The following is a 19076-nucleotide window of genomic DNA, read 5'->3' as shown; positions in this document are numbered from 1 at the left end:
AGTGGTCGAAAATCCTTCAGCGTAGCGCTACGTGGTTTTTTGGGGATCACTACAATCATTCCTTCGGTAAACTGAGATGGCATCTGCACGTCTCCCAATAATTCATTGCATATTTTGGTGAAATCCGGTCGTATGATGTGCCAAAAAACAAGCATAAAATTCTATGGGTAGGCCATCTAAACCAGCAGATTTCTTTGTAGGCGAGTCTTTGATTATGGCACATACTTCTTCCTCAGTTATGTGGGCTACAAGGTCGGCGTTGTCAGTCGGATGGACCGTGGATTGAATGTTGGATAAAAGCGGCTCACTTGCCGTCGCGTCAGTCGCCGATGCGGAGTAAAAATCTGTATAATGTTGCACCACGTAGTTTTTTACTGTGACCTGTTGATCGTATTCGTTCCCCTGTTCATCACTGAGAGTGTGGATTAACTTTTGTTTACCTCTCTTGGCTTCCCGTATCACGTGATATACGGACGTATTCTCCTGCGTCAGTTCAATCGGAGGACGCGATCGAACTTTTTTCCCCTCTAGTGATTGTCGTACCAACGCCGTTATTCTTGCTTTAGTGCGTTTTACTCTAGCGCTGTTTGCTACTAATCCCATGGGGTCATCATATAGTTCGCGGAGGCAAAGAAAGTGATACTCCAAGGTGCGTTTTCGCCAGTACGCTTTCATGCGACCATATCGTGCGATGCATTTTTTTATCTGCTGTTTCGCAGACTGTAGCCACCACATGATGCGTGTTGGATATCTGGATTGCATCCGAAGACAACGCTGCCATGTAGCATGGACCTCCTGTTTCAGTACTGCGTCCTCCAAAAGTGACACGTTTAGCTGCCAGACGCCCCTTCCCAGGAATGTTTTTTGTTTAGTATGCTTCGCGGTTATATGAAATGCGCAGTGATCCGAGAAGTTAAGAGGCCAAATTTCACAGCCAGTTATATTATGGATAAAACCTTTCGTTACATACAGCCTGTCTAGTCTGCTTGCCGAAGTACTGGATACGTACGTGTATCCTCGGGTGTGCGGGCGAAGGTGGCACCAAGCATCTATCATATCTAGCCCGTTAATTAACAGCAACAGCTCCTCACAAAAGTTGAAGTTCGGGATTTGATCTTCTGGACGCAATACGCAGTTAAAATCTCCACCCAAAATTATGTGCAGTCGAGGATCCGTTATTAATGGGACAATTTCGTCCCGGAACAGGTTGCCCCTTGCTCGTTTTCCGCTGGATCCAGAGGGAGCATATATATTAACAAGAAGCAGATCATATATTTGTGCAATTATGCCTCGTCCAGATTCGAGTAATGCTTTTGCTGTACATGGTATGCCGTGTTTGAACAGTATTCCTGTTCCACATTCATTGCCTATGTTTAAGATCGCCTCATATCCATACACATCCGCTATTTTGGTCGTAACTACCTCTTGTAACATCGCTATGTCAATGTCGGCGGCATATAAGTAGTCCTTCACAGATTGTAACTTTACGTCCGAAACTATTCGGTTTACATTGAGAGTGGCGATTTTATACGCCTGCGTCATTCGCTAGTCCAACGAAGCGCATTCAGTGTCGTCAGACCATGCTGTCCCCGTATCAGTTCCGCAGCGGTCAACAGTGTCCATTGGTTCTTCAATTGGAGGGGCGAGGTTCATCTGTACGTCCTCATTCGGGTTGGGGATGTCTGGTTTTCCGATGTCTACCACGCCTTGCTTTCCGCTTCGATCTGTTTTAAGAATTTTTTTGGTACGGGAGAGTTTTTTCTCCAGTTCTTGGATCTCTTCAGGGCTCTGTTTTCGTGTTTGCCGTTTAGGTCTCACCGGCTGCTGTCTGATGTTGTCTTCCTCAGCATTCTTCAAATCTTCTAAGCGGGTGGTGTTTCGAGCTAAATTGTCGACCGTGCTCTTGGTGGATGATGGGGTCAATAGAGAAATCGGTTCACTATGAGGTTGCTCATTCCGGGATGGTTCTTGCATGTCATTCTCAACAGCGGAGGAATCGGGTAATTTGCTGTGGCTCCCAATATCTTTCGGTGGCTGTTGTGTTGAAACCGTTACAGCTGTCACGATTTCCTTAGGTTCGGGTGGTCTAGCTTCTGTCGTGTCAGTGGTGGCAATCTGGGCTTCTTCTCGGGTTGGATGGTTCTCCGTGTTCACATCAGGGCTTGGGGTCAGGACTTGGCCGCGGGCTGCCGTAGCGTAAGTCGCTGGCAGCGCAGTCATAGCTGGCGGTCGCGGCGCCTCGCCAGCCGGCAGCTGCGCCACTCGCCGCTGTAAACACTCCGCGCGGACGTGGCCGGGAGAGTTGCACGCCGCGCACGTCCTCGGCTGGCCGTCGTATATGACGATACCTCGGTATCCACAGACGCTGATGTATGACGGTACATGTTTGTGCAAATCGACCTTTAATTGCCTCACTCCGTTGAGAACTTGGAATTTGCGCGCGTTGGACCACCGTTCGGCAACATTGCTGAGAACTTTACCGTACGGCGCTATCACTGCGTTTATTTGTTCCGCCGGTACTTCGAATGGTAGTTCGAATATCCTGATAGTTCGTATTCCAAACCCTGCATGCGTTACGGTGACTTCGCCTACGTTTCCATCACAATGTTTAAATTTCATAATTCCTCCGCAAGACTCAACTATTTTGTCACATAAGTTAGCATTCCTCAATTTCACAAATACAACGCTGCTCACTATCGAAAGATGCATTCCAATGACATCCTCTGAATCAACTTTCACTTCGTATTCCAACCAATCTTCGATTTTGTGTAGTTTAGGTCGGGCGTAATTACGATCAAACGAGAATTTCAAAGTATCTTGTCTGTTCAAGTGGGCCATCACGGATTCATATTTCAAATTTCAATATGCGTAGAAGTTCTGCAACGATGCAAGAAGCACTGCGACTTACCACGCCGAAGCACAGCAGACCGCGGCGCACGAAACTCAGCACACGTCCGCACAGCACGGCTGACGCGGCGAGACTGAGCTACCGAAGCACGACTCACGTCCGGTATTCACAGCTTTACTTCTGCCAGTATCCTGTCTCCTACCTTCCAAACTTTACAGAAGCTCTTCTGCGAACCATGCAGAACTAGCACTCCTGAAAGAAAGGATATTGCGGAGACATGGCTTAGCCACAGCCTGGGGGAAGTTTCCAAAATGAGATTTTCACTCTGCAGCGGAGTGTGCGCTGATATGAAACTTCCTGGCAGATTAAAACTGTGTGCCCGACCGAGACTGGAACTCGGGACCTTTGCCTTTCGCGGGCAAGTGCTCTACCATCTGAGCTACCGAAGCACGACTCACGTCTGGTACTCACAGCTTTACTTCTGCCAGTATCCTGTCTCCTACCTTCCAAACTTTACAGAAGCTCTTCTGCGAACCATGCAGAACTAGCACTCCTGAAAGAAAGGATATTGCGGAGACATGGCTTAGCCACAGCCTGGGGGAGAGTTTCCAGAATGAGATTTTCACTCTGCAGCGGAGTGTGCGCTGATATGAAGCTTCCTGGCAGATTAAAATTGTATGCCCGACCGAGACTCGAACTCGGGACCTTTGCCTTTCGCGGGCAAGTGCTCTACCATCCGAGCTACCGAAGCACGACTCACGTCCGGTACTCACAGCTTTACTTCTGCCAGTATCCTGTCTCCTACCTTCCAAACTTTACAGAAGCTGTTCTGCGAACCATGCAGAACTAGCACTCCTGAAAGAAAGGATATTGCGGAGACATGGCTTAGCCACAGCCCCCAGGCTGACAGGATACTGGCAGAAGTAAAGCTGTGAGTACCGGACGTGAGTCGTGCTTCGGTAGCTCAGATGGTAGAGCACTTGCCCGCGAAAGGCAAAGGTCCCGAGTTCGAGTCTCGGTCGGGCACACAGTTTTAATCTGCCAGGAAGTTTCATATCAGCGCACACTCCGCTGCAGAGTGAAAATCTCATTCTGGAAACATCCCCCAGGCTGTGGCTAAGCCATGTCTCCGCAATATCCTTTCTTTCAGGAGTGCTAGTTCTGCATGGTTCGCAGAAGAGCTTCTGTAAAGTTTGGAAGGTAGGAGACAGGATACTGGCAGAAGTAAAGCTGTGAGTACCGGACGTGAGTCGTGCTTCGGTAGCTCCGATGGTTGAGTTTCGTGCGCCGCGGTCTGCTGTGCTTTGGCGTGGTAAGTCGCAGTGCGTCTTGCATCGTTGCAGAACTTCTACGCATATTGAAATTTGAAATATGAATCCGTGATGGCCCACTTGAACAGACAAGATACTTTGAAATTCTCGTTTGATCGTAATTACGCCCGACCTAAACTACACGAAATCGAAGATTGGTTGGAATACGAAGTGAAAGTTGATTCAGAGGATGTCATTGGAATGCATCTTTCGATAGTGAGCAGCGTTGTATTTGTGAAATTGAGGAATGCTAACTTATGTGACAAAATAGTTGAGTCTTGCGGAGGAAGTATGAAATTTAAGCATTGTGATGGAAACGTAGGCGAAGTCACCGTAACACATGCAGGGTTTGGAATACGAACTATCAGGATATTCGAACTACCATTCGAAGTACCGGCGGAACAAATAAACGCAGTGATAGCGCCGTACGGTAAAGTTCTCAGCAATGTTGCCGAACGGTGGTCCAACGCGCGCAAATTCCAAGTTCTCAACGGAGTGAGGCAATTAAAGGTCGATTTGCACAAACATGTACCGTCATACATCAGCGTCTGTGGATACCGAGGTATCGTTATATACGACGGCCAGCCGAGGACGTGCGCGGCGTGCAACTCTCCCGGCCACGTCCGCGCGGAGTGTTTACAGCGGCGAGTGGCGCAGCTGCCGGCTGGCGAGGCGCCGCGACCGCCGGCTATGACTGCGCTGCCAGCGACTTACGCTACGGCTGCCCGCGGCCAAGTCTTGACCCCAAGCCCTGATGTGAATTCGGAGAACCATCCCACCCGAATAGAAGCCCAGATTGCCACCACTGACACAACAGAAGCTAGACCACCCGAACCTAAGGAAATCGTGACAGCTGTAACGGTTTCAACACAACAGCCACCGAAAGATATTGGGAGCCACAGCAATTTATCCGATTCCTCCGCTGTTGAGAATGACATGCAAGAACCATCCCGGAATGAGCAACCTCATAGTGAACCGATTTCTCTATTGACACCATCATCCACCAAGAGCACGGTCGACAATTTAGCTCGAAACACCACCCGCTTAGAAGATTCGAAGAATGCTGAGGAAGACAACATCAGACAGCAGCCGGTGAAACCTAAACGGCAAACACGAAAACAGAGCCCTGAAGAGATTCAAGAACTGGAGAAAAAACTCTCCCGTACCAAAAAAATTCTTAAAACAGATCGAAGCGGAAAGCAAGGCGTGGTAGACATCGGAAAACCAGACATCCCCAACCCGAATGAGGACGTACAGATGAACCTCGCCCCTCCAATTGAAGAACCAATGGACACTGTTGACCGCTGCGGAACTGATACGGGGACAGCATGGTCTGACGACACTGAATGCGCTTAGTTGGACTACCGAATGACGCAGGCGTATAAAATCGCCACGCTCAATGTAAACAGAATAGTTTCGGACGTAAAGTTACAATCTGTGAAGGACTACTTATATGCCGCCGACATTGACATAGCGATGTTACAAGAGGTAGTTACAACCAAAATAGCGGATGTGTACGGATATGAGGCGATCTTAAACATAGGCAATGAATGTGGAACAGGAATACTGTTCAAACACGGCATACCATGTACAGCAAAAGCAATACTTGAATCTGGACGAGGCATAACTGCACAAATATATGATCTGCTTCTTGTTAATATATATGCTCCCTCTGGATCCAGCGGAAAACGAGCAAGGGGCAACCTGTTCCGGGACGAAATTGTCCCATTAATAACGGATCCTCGACTGCACATAATTTTGGGTGGAGATTTTAACTGCGTATTGCGTCCAGAAGATCAAATCCCGAACTTCAACTTTTGTGAGGAGCTGTTGCTGTTAATTAACGGGCTCGATATGATAGATGCTTGGTGCCACCTTCGCCCGCACACCCGAGGATACACGTACGTATCAAGTACTTCGGCAAGCAGACTAGACAGGCTGTATGTAACGAAAGGTTTTATCCATAATGTAACTGACTGTGAACTTTGGCCTCTTAACTTCTCGGATCACTGCGCATTTCATATAACCGCGAAGCATACTAAACAAAAAACATTCCTGGGAAGGGGCGTATGGCAGCTAAACGTGTCACTTTTGGAGGACGCAGTACTGAAACAGGAGGTCCATGCTACATGGCAGCGTTGTCTTCGGATGCAATCCAGATATCCTACACGCATCATGTGGTGGCTACAGTCTGCGAAACCGCAGATAAAAAAATGCATCGCACGATATGGTCGCATGAAAGCGTACTGGCGAAAACGCACCTTGGAGTATCACTTTCTTTGCCTCCGCGAACTATATGATGACCCCATGGGATTAGTAGCAAACAGCTCTAGAATAAAACGCACCAAAGCAAGAATAACGGCGTTGGTACGACAATCACTAGAGGGGAAAAAAGTTCGATCGCGTCCTTCGATTGAACTGGCGCAGGAGAATACGTCCGTATATCACGTGATACGGGAAGCCAAGAGAGGTAAACAAAAGTTAATCCACACTCTCAGTGATGAACAGGGGAACGAATACGATCAACAAGTCACAGTTAAAAACTACGTGGTGCAACATTATACAGATTTTTACTCCGCATCGGCGACTGACGCGACGGCAAGTGAGCCGCTTTTATCCAACATTCAATCCACGGTCCATCCGACTGACAACGCCGACCTTGTAGCCCACATAACTGAGGAAGAAGTATGTGCCATAATCAAAGACTCGCCTACAAAGAAATCTGCTGGTTTAGATGGCCTACCCATAGAATTTTATGCTTGTTTTTGGCACATCATAGGACCGGAATTCACCAAAATATGCAATGAATTATTGGGAGACGTGCAGATGCCATCTCAGTTTACCGAAGGAATGATTGTACTGATCCCCAAAAAACCACGTAGCGCTACGCTGAAGGATTTTCGACCACTAACACTCCTCAATTCCGACTATAAAATCTTCACCCGACTCATAAACTGTAGACTGAAGACGGTACTGCCGAAAGTACTTGGCCCTTATCAAATGAGTGCTGTCCCAGGGAGATCAATGTCGAATGCATTATGTGAATATAGAGACATAATATATTTGTCGTGGCTATGCAAATGCAATGTTGGTCTCATGTTTTTAGACTTCGATAAGGCTTTTGACCGCATCAACCACCACTTTCTACTAACTGTAATGCAACGGATGGGATTCAGTGCTCATTTTATTCAGATCATACGCAAATGTATAGTCGGCACTTCCTCTCGAATCAAAATTAATGGTCAGCTAAGTTCACCAGTCCCGATCAAGCAATCAGTGAGACAAGGCTGCCCCCTTTCTATGGCACTATACGCAATCGCCGTAGAACCGTTACTGTTAAACCTGCATCACAGGTTACAAGGTCTACAGGTGCTGGGTACAAAAACCGTGTGTCACGCTTATGCTGATGACGTCAGTGTAGTAGTTAACACGCACTCAGAAATGGAAATCGTTCAACAAATAATCCACGCTTACGCCACTTCTTCCGGAGCCAAACTCAATGAACAAAAATCGAAAATTTTACCTGTCGGACCCCATATGGAGACCATTCCAAGAACATGGCTACAAAGAACAGAGAAGACGAACCACTTAGGTATGATTCTAATGGCCAACCCAAGAGAGATGACAGTAGCCAACTGGGACCATAAACTGCATATATTCAGGGCTACTCTCCGTGAACACAAAACTAGAACGCTCAATCGGATACAGAGAGCTCTATTGATTAACAGCTATGCGCTAAGCAAAATATATCACATCGCAGCAGTGTTACCAGTACCCAAGGATACAGCGCAAAAGCTTTTAGCTGCAGCGTATTGGTTCATATGGAGCGGAAACATCTTTAAAGTCGCTATGCCAACCATAGTGTTAACCCGCGCCGCTGGTGGTTTGGGCGTCAAAGACATCAAGAATCAATGCACTGCCGTATATATGGACCGAATCCGCAAAATACTGCAGTCACCCCATCCGACAATTACGAAAACGTTATTCAACAGGTTAGCCCCAACGAGCAAAACGGCCCCAGTCGATGTTGGTCGCATCAGCGCTCAACTCGATCACGTCCGGACTTATTACCTGGAAATGAGCTATATTCAAGACACTTCACAGCTGCTTAACACCAGAAGGACCTATTACCACCTCACGAGACACCATAGGCAAAACCCAATTGAAGCGAAATATCCAGCGGTCAACTGGAGTAACGTCTGGAAAAACATTAACAATCCCATCCTCCACTCCAAAGTAGTGTCCACGTGGTATGACATTGTGAACGAGAAGGTCCCCACAGGTGAAAAGTTGCACAATATCAAAATGAAGCAGAGTCCGTACTGCGATCATTGCCATACTGTAGATACCTTGGCACACATTCTCATCTGCCGCGACCAATACCACATATGGAACTGGACTAGAAAAAAACTCGCAATAATTACTAGAACCACAGACTCTGCTATAACACTTAAAGATGTACTTCAACCAGACTGGCATTTCTTTCCTGCAACAAAGCACAATAGCTATGTTTGGATTATCGGCCAGTTTGCATATTTTGCAGTTACGAATACACATGCGAGTATAGACGAGTACATACAGTATATAATGGAAGAGCACCACAACCTTAAAACGAGTCGGAAATACAAAGCTTTGTTTCAAAATTTCTTACTTCACACTTTGCCATAATGAAGCGGTAATTTTTTTTTTTTTTTTTTTTTTTTGGGTTGGTGCACAACACTACAGCGAGTTGATACTACTTGTGCTTCATTATAATTAATTTGGCATTTATTTATTTATTTTTATAGTACAGCAGGTGAAAGTGCCTCAGGAAAACTAATTTTGCCAGAAGCCGTAACATAAAACACATCAGAAGTGCTTGATTGATTTCGTGTTCTTCTGTTTCAAGGGTATTGGACAGATTGTCACGGCAAGAAGATGTATTCAGTTCCTTTATATACTATTTAAAAAGAATAATGAAAAAATAAATAAGTAAGTAGGTTAAGTTAGGGTGAAAGTGGCGGTGGCAACAGAATTTTTTTTTTTTTTTTTTTTTTTTTTTTTTTTTTTTTTTTTTAGGTTAGATAGGAGTTTGGGGGTGATATGGATGATAGGGGCCAACGCCTGAAGTGGAAGAGGTCCAGGAAAATAAAAATAAAAGCGCTGTGGAAACGCGCTACCCCGGAAAAAAAAAAAAAAAAAAAAAAAAGTGGTCTAGGGAAAAAAAAAAAAAAAAAAAAAGTGGTAGAGCACTTGCCCGCGAAAGGCAAAGGTCCCGAGTTCGAGTCTCGGTCGGGCACACAGTTTTAATCTGCCAGGAAGTTTTGTTAACAGTCTTCTTAAAAGTATCATTGAGTGGTTTTCTGCGAATGGCCTCACCGTCCATTTTGAAAAAAAATACATTATATTCTGTTCTGTATATCTAAGGTACTACACCAACGATAAGTTTAAAAAAGGAGAGGAAATAATAAATTTTTGGTATTCATACTGATGAGAATTTGAACTACAGAAAGCACACTTTGAAACTCTTAAAACGACGTATTTCTGCCCTTAGAATTACTGCAAATTTTGCGGTGAGACAAATCAGTAAGCTGACATATTTTGCCTATTTTTATTCGATGATGCCACTTGGGGTAGTGGTTTTTAAGAATAAAGTCTCGATTGCTCAAAAACGTGCAGTAAGAGCAATACACGAGCAACGATAATCTTGTTGACGTCTGTTTAAAGAGTTGGTCATTCTGACTAATGCTTCACAGTATAGTTATTTCTACATAAATTTCGCTGTAAATAACCCACTGAAGTCTAAAAGCTCCAACTAATCTGTAGACGATTTTCTGTTACTGTAATGTATAAAAGGTTGTGGGTAGGAATTATAAGAGAGAGAGAGAGAGAGAGAGCGAGAGAGAACCACCTTCATAGATGTTCAGCATGTAGCCGTAATGAAAAATTAAGTTGTGATTTATATAGAAAATGACACGTTGCACATCATTACGATTTATCGTACAAATTATCCATGGAACATGATGTTAACTATCTAAGTAACTTTCCGTTACATTCACGTATGGAATAGGGAAAGAATGATTACATAAACATCTTTCTGCGCGCCTGAAGCTGCAAGATATTCTCATGAAGCGAAACGTGGCAATTGGGACTAAACAGAAAATGAAAAGAAATTTGTGGTAAGGACTATGGGACCAAACTGCTGAGGTCATCGGTCCTAGTGTTACGCACTGCTTAATCTAACTTAAATTACGCTAACGACAACACACACACTCACCCATGCCTGAGGGAGGACTCGAATCTCCGACGGGGGAAAAAAACAGATAATGAGCAAGATTCACCACGTAAGTACAAAAGAAATTCGGTTACGCCACTGATTACAAAAATTTAAAGATTATAGATTTAACTGAATTACTACGAATTACAATTAAAAAAACTTTAATTTGAATCGCAGTTAGAGGCGCCATGTAAGGGTAAGTTAGTTTAAGTTAGTTTAAGTAGTATGTATGTCAACGGACCGATGACCTCAGCAGTTTGGTTCCTTAAGAATTCACAAACATATGAAAATTTGAACATTTTAATTTGAATAGATCCATTAGAGATGATATTGGAAGTCTGCGACTGTAAAAACAATAGGTTCGTTTACGAAACAACTTTTCTGCTAGCACTCACGATTTTCTATACATTACACGAAACATTTCCGTGCGTTGTATCATTTATTCGTGTTTGTTTTGATGTATGAGATGCTGAATTACAAACACATTTACTATTTTTCACTGTCTACTGTGCACAAAAAATTGTGTGTGATGTTTAATATGTATGAGCCGTTGTACACGTGGATCATAAAAAAATCTAAAGACAAAAGAACATTGCAGCACCTAACACGTCGGAAAAAATCACCAATAAATGGCATTTCCGAAAAGCGTCATGTCAGACGTAATTTTTTTTAAAAAACGTTGTCTGATAGAACAAAAGTTATTTCATAAAGAAACTCAAACAACTGGAATTGGACCAGTCGCGTATGTTGTGAAGGAAAAATCAACTGAATTTTGCTAGTGGAATACTTACGAGATACAACAAATCTGCTAAAGAGATTTACTACATTCTACCTGTCCGTCCGCTTCTAGAGTATTGCTGCGCTTTGTGGGATTTTTACCACATAGATTTAGCGAAAGACATCGATGAAGTTCAAAGTGGTGTTAAAGTGCAACGGGTATAATAAGCGATTTAGGGTTGTGACGTGTTAAGTGGAGATATGTATCATATTTTTGTATTTCTCACTGGCTTCTTTTTATCTTTGTTATAAATTGACGTTTTCGTTGATGTGGAACCAAGCGACAGGCGTCACTTATTTAGCTGGCACTACACCGAGTGCTCTGGAGCTGAAGGCTTGGAGGAACCACCGCAGCCGATTTGTGGAAGAATTTCTGTGAGCAGCCTCTCCTTTTTTGCTAATAAAGAGGAGCAGCGCGGCATCATATTAAAGTATGATGAGCAACATTACGTTGCAGGACTCAGACTCGTGGAAAGCGACTTCCTTACGCCTGTTGTATAATATGCCTTGATCTCCTTTCAATTACTGCTATCAATACAGGTGCGGAACATTTACTGTAAATCTTGGTGTACTGAAGATCGACTTAGTTCACGATTGTTATGATATCATATTGAATGACATGCTGTATTTGTTATCGGAAGCTGTCGTAGTTTTCATTAGTACACGAAAACTACCTTATTGTGAGAGGATTATTAAGATAGTTCTCTAGACATTCTGCTGTAAATACTACAATTTCCTGTAAAGAAAAAGTTCGAATAACACTAGACCCATTGGAAAAAATGCTCTTGTAGGATCAAAAAAGATGAATATTTTCCTCTTTAAAGTACTGAGACAGAAAAGTGGCAAACCAGCTGCGTCAGTCCCTGCTCACTAAAACTATCGCCATGCGAGTATATTCGTTAACGCAGAATATTCTAAATCATTTTATCCACTCTCCCTTTGTAGCTAAGCATCCATACTCAGTACCTCCTCCTCTCTGTCCTTGTCTACATATGTCCCTCTCCCACTGCCTCCTTTTCCACCCACTGATACACAGTATATCCCACTGCCACTATCTTCTCTCTCTCTTACACTGTCCCACTGCCATTGTCACCACCGTACCTCGGCAGCTCAATAATTCTGGAGCGGATATCCATATTTTCCTCTATAACCACATGTTTTAGATTTCAGTTGAAATTGTGCCGTGCACTTTAACCATGTCGTTAAGTTCGCTGGCCTGGGACGGATCAGCAACCCCTCCCCCCTTCCTGCAGCAATGGTCACCATTCATCTACATTTCCACTGTCCTCTCCCGTTTGCTCCCACTGCTAATATTTCCACACAACTCTCTCTCTCTTTTAATTCCACCGTCTCTATCTGGAGATCAATATCTCCACTTTCTTTGCCCCCGATGCTATTGTCTTCAACCATTTCTCTCTTCCACTGATAATTTCCCTCTTCCATCATCACCGTCTCCTTTCTCTTTCTCTTCCACTGGCACCATCTCCTGTCTCTTCCACCATCACTGTCTCTCTGCTAATCTCTTTTAGCATAAGAAAAGGTCGAATTTTTCGAATGGCAAAATTTTTATTGAGGAAGGCTGAATGACGGTACATACAGCTGGTGCCCTAGTTTTCTGTCAGAGCCCGTTAGAGGGGAACATAAATTGCCTTTTTCCCCTACTACGTTCGCTCTCTGCTTATCCATGCTACAGCAAGGCGAGCTGCACATATAAAACGAATTCCATAGATCAAAAACCTTTTGACAGATTAATATCTGCTTTGAAACGTTTATATACTTTGACACATATAAACAACACATAAGTATTGGTAATGTAAGGTTAACACAAAATCATTTGTGTTTTATTTATTTTGGATACTTCTCTCATCGATGGCAGGCTCATTGAAACGGCCAGGCTTATAATTTAGATCTTAAAATTGTGAAAATGTAATTAGAGACTGTGAAAGGGTCCTATAGTTCTCTCTCATTATCGTTTTACTTGATTTCCAGTGCACTTTGCATCCTACAGAATAATTCGGTTGTTTTCGTTGCTAAAGTTCTTATCAGAGAAGACTGAGCTATGATTCAATCTAGCCGTATCCTATCTCTTTCTACGATTTGCAAGCATCATAGGGCTGCTGTATTGGTTCTTTCCAGACTTGCAAATGCGTCTATAACGCCATTATAAGTCTTCCTTGTTGTTATATGTAACCCAACTCACGACTATGATTCCATAAAATGTTTATCCATTTTTCTCCTATTCCAAAACTCTCTGGCATGCGTGAATGAACGAATGTGGATGTGTTTCAGTTTGCTGTACGGTGGTTTAGTCTGCTGCAGAGGATCAGTGGTAGCCTTACAGAATGGCCAACTCTTGTAGTTTTCAGATAGGTAAAGAGGTTTGTTCCCTTTGTGTGAAAGTTACCGGTGTTAGGCTCGTCTCTGGCTTTTCCTGGTCACGGGGTTGTGTAGGAGAAGTTTTAGTGTGAGATGGGCAGTCTACTTCCAGCTCTCTGAGGGTCTGCAGCCGAGGTCTCTTCGAAGAACGGTGCGTTGATTTAGCCGCGTGGCGCGTTGTCTCATAACGAGAGCGGAGCTTTTAGCTTTCGGCCTCGCGTTTTGTCTTAGAGACTGTTTTGCTCGGTCGCTGCAAGGAATGCAAGGTTTTTGCTGACTTCCAGTTTCATTCCTAATGTAGACTTTGGTCCATAAGAAGAACGTAGCAAGAAGGTGTTCCATATGTTGAAGCGATCTCATGTAGGAAGTGCGTCCTCGGTTCAGTGTGAATGTTTATGTGCCTTGTAACTGGGTGTGTATAAATTCTAATCTTTTCCAAATCTTGATAATTTTAGCCTCTTGTGAATTTTCCTTGTTTCGTTACTATATGTCTGTTGTAAACCATCCAAGTGGGTTAATATTAGAGTTTGTTGGCCCTGTGCCATTAGCCTTTGCCTATTCAAATGTGTCAGCTGTAAAATGTTAATTCGTCGCGGCAGTGTGGTTTAGTGTTTCTAAAATTTGGCCACGGTATGTATAAATTGTGTCTCCGCGAATCACACGGCCACACGAGTTAACTGGGAACCTAAAATTCCTGTGACCCCTGCCTCTGTCCTAGAGTCTACACATTGCTCTGATTTTGGAATATTAAATATATCCTGTCCGAATTATTCAATGGTATTTGTGGTTTATGATTTCATGTTTAAGCGCGTAAGCGTGGCTCTCGTTGTGGCGGTTTCTCCAAACCGAGGTTCGACTTTAAACGCAACCGTGATATTCAGCTTTACTCTTTTATTTAATCATTTCTCAACACAGCGGAACAAACCTCCTAACTTCGTTGCGTGTTGTTTTTGGGGCCGTCCTTGCTGTTCCTTGAGTGAATGTTTGTCTGAATGCGAGTATTACACCTTTCGTCTCCTCCTCTAATTACGACCGCGATTCTAAATTAATAGCTTCTGTTGTGAATCGTATAGCATTCCACAAGCAATCGTACGTAGTTACCAGGCAACAGCAGTTATATAGATGTCTTACACCAATGTCTTAAGAAATAAATAATTTTAAGTCAGATGCAGTGTACCGATGTTATTTCCCCTTTATACACGCCTGTTTCCTTGTTAGCCCATCCATAGCGTTTCCATGGGCACAGGTCCAATAATTAGTGTTCCCTTTTTATTTAAAACAAATTCTTTAGAATATATCTTGTTTTCTGGAATGTTGCTGCAAGCTGCTCTTATTCACATTTTTCACAATCCCTGGATCATATTAATATATACATCCCATTTTTTATGAGAGAAATTACAATGAATGTTCTTTTATGACTTCTTTCTTTTCCAACTCAGTCGAACCTCGTGTTTGTCGTGTGGCTAGAGTTGGTGGTTACCCAATATTTTACTTTGATTTTAATATAAATAGCATTTCCATTTGCGTGTGGCTCTTTTAGCCATCTGGATATAGCTCAGGGCTCATTTCATAAACACCATTTAAGTGCATGTCACTTAGAACGGTTCACTGTACTGGCTGTCTTTCCAGTACTGCATCACTTTTGGCAGTCATTTTAAGTTCTTTTCAGGCAGTTTATGACAGTTTGTGGCCCATTTTTAGCCCCTACGGTACCACTTTGAGCATATTTGCAAAGGCGTGGAGCGCTCGTTATACAAGACAGCGCGTCTTCAAGTTGTATTGTTGAGAAAATACACACATAGTTTAACGACCGTAGAACCCTTTCCATGTGTACAATGCATCAGTAAAAACTAAGAGGTAGTGCTGAAATGTAGTATCTCCAGATTTTTTGTGTAAGATCTCTTGAAGCTTTTTCAGTAAAAGATACGTTATTAACTTCCTACATCTTTATGCTTCATGTCTACATATTTCTTTCTCAACACAGTCATGGCGATGAACATATTTCTCCTCACAAGAGACCGGTTTGTTGATACTGCCGCTGTGGAATGTTTGTTGACACAGCTACAACCTCACCTCTGCTTACATCGGCTCATGGCTAACGTATAAGGCCTTCTTTCTTCTTCTTCTGCTTCTTGTGCTTCGTTAGGACCCTTCAGGATCACGTGTGGCTTGTCTTGCACGTCTTCTTTTTTCCCAATACCTCTTTGTTCTGTCGCTTGTAAGTTCCATTCTTCTAATGTTAAGACAACTTTGATTTTGTTGTCCGGCCACCTATGACCATCCACCAACCCTTTATACTTCTCCCTGTCCTGTACTACTGCCTGCAGATTCCTTTCTTTTATTCCTACAGCCTTCCAGTCATCTCTGACTTCCTTAATTCAGTTGTTTCCAGTATGACATGTTGTATTCCATATCTTCTTAGTGAACCTCTCCTCGTCCATCCTCATGATCTGCCGAACAAATCGTAGCCTCCTCTTCCATATTCGATTGATATGTGTTCAATATTTTCCATACAGATCCTGTCGTTTTCTGTGTGTCCAGATATTCCCATGTTTTTTGGCTCCACATATGTCTCTCTAATTTTCCGCTCCCCCTTCTCCAACTGTACACAAGCTCTCTTGCCGAGCGTGGTCGTTTCTGATGTATACAGAGCAGTATTTCTTACAGTTGCAGTGTAATGTCGCAATTTGGAATTCCGTGACAGATTTTTCTTGCCATATGTTGTTTTCACCGCATACCGAAGCTTCTGCAAAAGCTGTGCCGTATCTACTGCGCTACTGGTGCTCTGTATGACACAAGGTATCGTCTCCCCCAAATAACGAAAACTGTTCACTCTCTGAACCACTTGGCCATCTATCTTCCAGTCAGGCTCAGTGTTCAATGTCTTGGTCTTCTTATAGGAAATCTTCACTCCTATCTTTTCTACTGCTTCGGCTAGCTTTTTTAGAGCTGCCTTTGCCTCTTGTTCTGTCTCATTTAAAAGTGCCATGTCATCTGCGAATGCCAGACAGTCCACTGTTGCATTATGTTTGACCTTGTATACCATCTGCACACCTTTGATATTCATGTTACTATTTAGTTGCCTCCACTGTCTCACTACTTCGTCCAAAAGCAGGTTAAATAAAATTGGTGACAGTCCATCCCCTTGCCGGACTCCTGTTTCTATTTCGAAGCTGCCTGACAGCGTACTGCGATCCCTGATCCTGGCAGTAATTTCCTTTATTATTGCACGTCTTGTAGCATCCGGTCCTCTATCTTCTAACGCATCAAGCAGAGTATGTAACCTCCTTCTCACTTATCGACCTTAATGACAGTGAAAAATTAAACCGCGTGTACCTAATGGAAATTTGGGAAAAGTACTTCTGTCAACTGAATCGTAGGCGTTTTGGAAGTCCAAAAATGTCACTATTATCTTTTTCCCTTTCCTGTGTCTGTGTTCTATTATGCTTTTTATTCCAAGTATCTTTTCTGTACATAATGTCTTCTTTAAGTTATGGAACCAAATGAAAGTCGGATGAAGCCAAATCGGAACTGTATGGAGACTTACTGATGACGGTGACCCCAAGACGTCGGATTATTGCAGATGTCACAGTGCTCGTGTGTGATCAGCCACTATCATGCTAAAGGACTGGGTGCCCCATTTGAGGACGGACTCTTCGAAACCAAAACTCGATTACGGCACGCTGTTTCTCAATCATCGACAGAGTTACACGCTATAATTCGTAGACCTCTAGCGCCAGAGTGTTGCAGATATGTAGACCTGATGAATAAAGATGTAGTATGTTAATAATAACGTTTGTGTTATCAAAAGAGCTTTAAGGGTATTTTACATAAAATCTCGGAGGCACTTCTTTTCAGCATTCCCTTCTTCATTTATGCACTATACCTGATATTTCGTGCATATCTTAAAGTGCGTAACTACGTTAACTTTGAACCTCTGGATCTCGGTAAAGGACAATGATATCGAAATAATTTTCGAAGTTAGCCGAGAACATCATCTTAAGGACGCATGGTAATGATTAATGCAGCGATTTGTCATTAGTAGAAATTATAGTAGTGGCCATACCCACAACTGGTATTTTTGGCACGTACCCAAAATCCATGTATTTCGGGTGTATCGTTATAACGATATAAATTTTCGAAAATGGTAAAACTGTATGTCAAGATAAATGTCCAAGAATTGTAAAGTTAAAATTTGGGCCATTTAAAATGCCAAGTTATTCGGATAATTGCGGCCAATTGTACAAAAACAGCTAGAAACCATTTCATGCGCTTTTCTACATACGTATGGTAAATTTGAACCTCTAGATCTCGTTAACGGACAATGGTATCGAAAAAGGTTTCTAAATTCCACAAGAGTATTACCCCAAGAGCATATGACAAAAATATCGATGATTTGCCGTGAATGGAAGTTACAGAAGTGGCCATCCCCACAACAGCTTGTTTCGTTTCAAAATATCACGGCTATTCGGGATTTCCTAAGGAGCCGCTCATGAAGGTATATTGGTTTTATAAGCCGCCTAAGATACATCATAGGCACATCTAATGCAGAAGAACCAGCTGATTTGCTCAGTTTGCTTGGTCTGGAGGAAGTGTGAAGTGTATAAATTTTGACCCGGCACTGTAAGACAGTCCAGTATGCCCGCTCTTCCGATGGGTACATAAATGTTCACTAGGCCAAGGGTTATTTAAAACACTTGACGTCTCATTTCTGTGTTAAATAGAACCCGAAATATGACTCCCTGAAAAACTGTATTTTCGCCCGCCTTGGTTTGAGACATATTGGTACCGATTCGTCGAGGAGATCGATGGGCTCTCAGACACCGCTCTCCGAATTAAGACGCTACAAGGCTTGTTTCAAGAACTAGATAGCAATTTTTATGCTGCAGGATAACCAAATGCATGACCTTCTGTCACAGGAGGTTAACTGTAAGTGAGGATTACACTGAGAAAGCGAAGATCGCCCTTTTCACCGCGTCCGATGCCATCGTAAGAAAATTCTCCGAATTGATGTCCACTTCAAGCAGGAAGTCCCTCCTACTAACGCAGTTACTACGACAGTCAGCGTCCGCTAGTCGCCTCGATAGCTGAGTGGTCTGCGCGACGGAATGCCATGAAAAGGGGCCCAGGTTCGATTCCCGTCAGGGGATTGGGTGTTGTGTTGTCCTCATCATCTCATCCCCATCGACATGCAAATCCCCGAAGTGGCGTAAACTAAAAAGACTTGCACTAGGCCACCGGTCTACCCTACGGGAGGCCCTAGCCACACCCACTTCACTGTCCAATAAATTACGGCCTTTCTCAGGAGACTAGGAGACTTGCGTACATTTTGAAAGCTCAGTGGATAGTTTCGCGTTTTTTAATATCGCATATACGAAAAGTTAAAATGCCGTGCTTTGAATTTCTTTATCATCATTACCTTTTAACAAAGCATAATATATATATTGAGATCTTATTGTTCTGTATCTGGCCTACAATTAAAGGAACGTTTTTTCGTGACTGTAACTCA

This window comes from Schistocerca piceifrons, chromosome 1 (assembly GCF_021461385.2).
Source record: "Schistocerca piceifrons isolate TAMUIC-IGC-003096 chromosome 1, iqSchPice1.1, whole genome shotgun sequence".
Taxonomy (NCBI): domain Eukaryota; kingdom Metazoa; phylum Arthropoda; class Insecta; order Orthoptera; family Acrididae; genus Schistocerca; species Schistocerca piceifrons.
Note: the sequence above shows the minus strand (reverse complement) of the source record.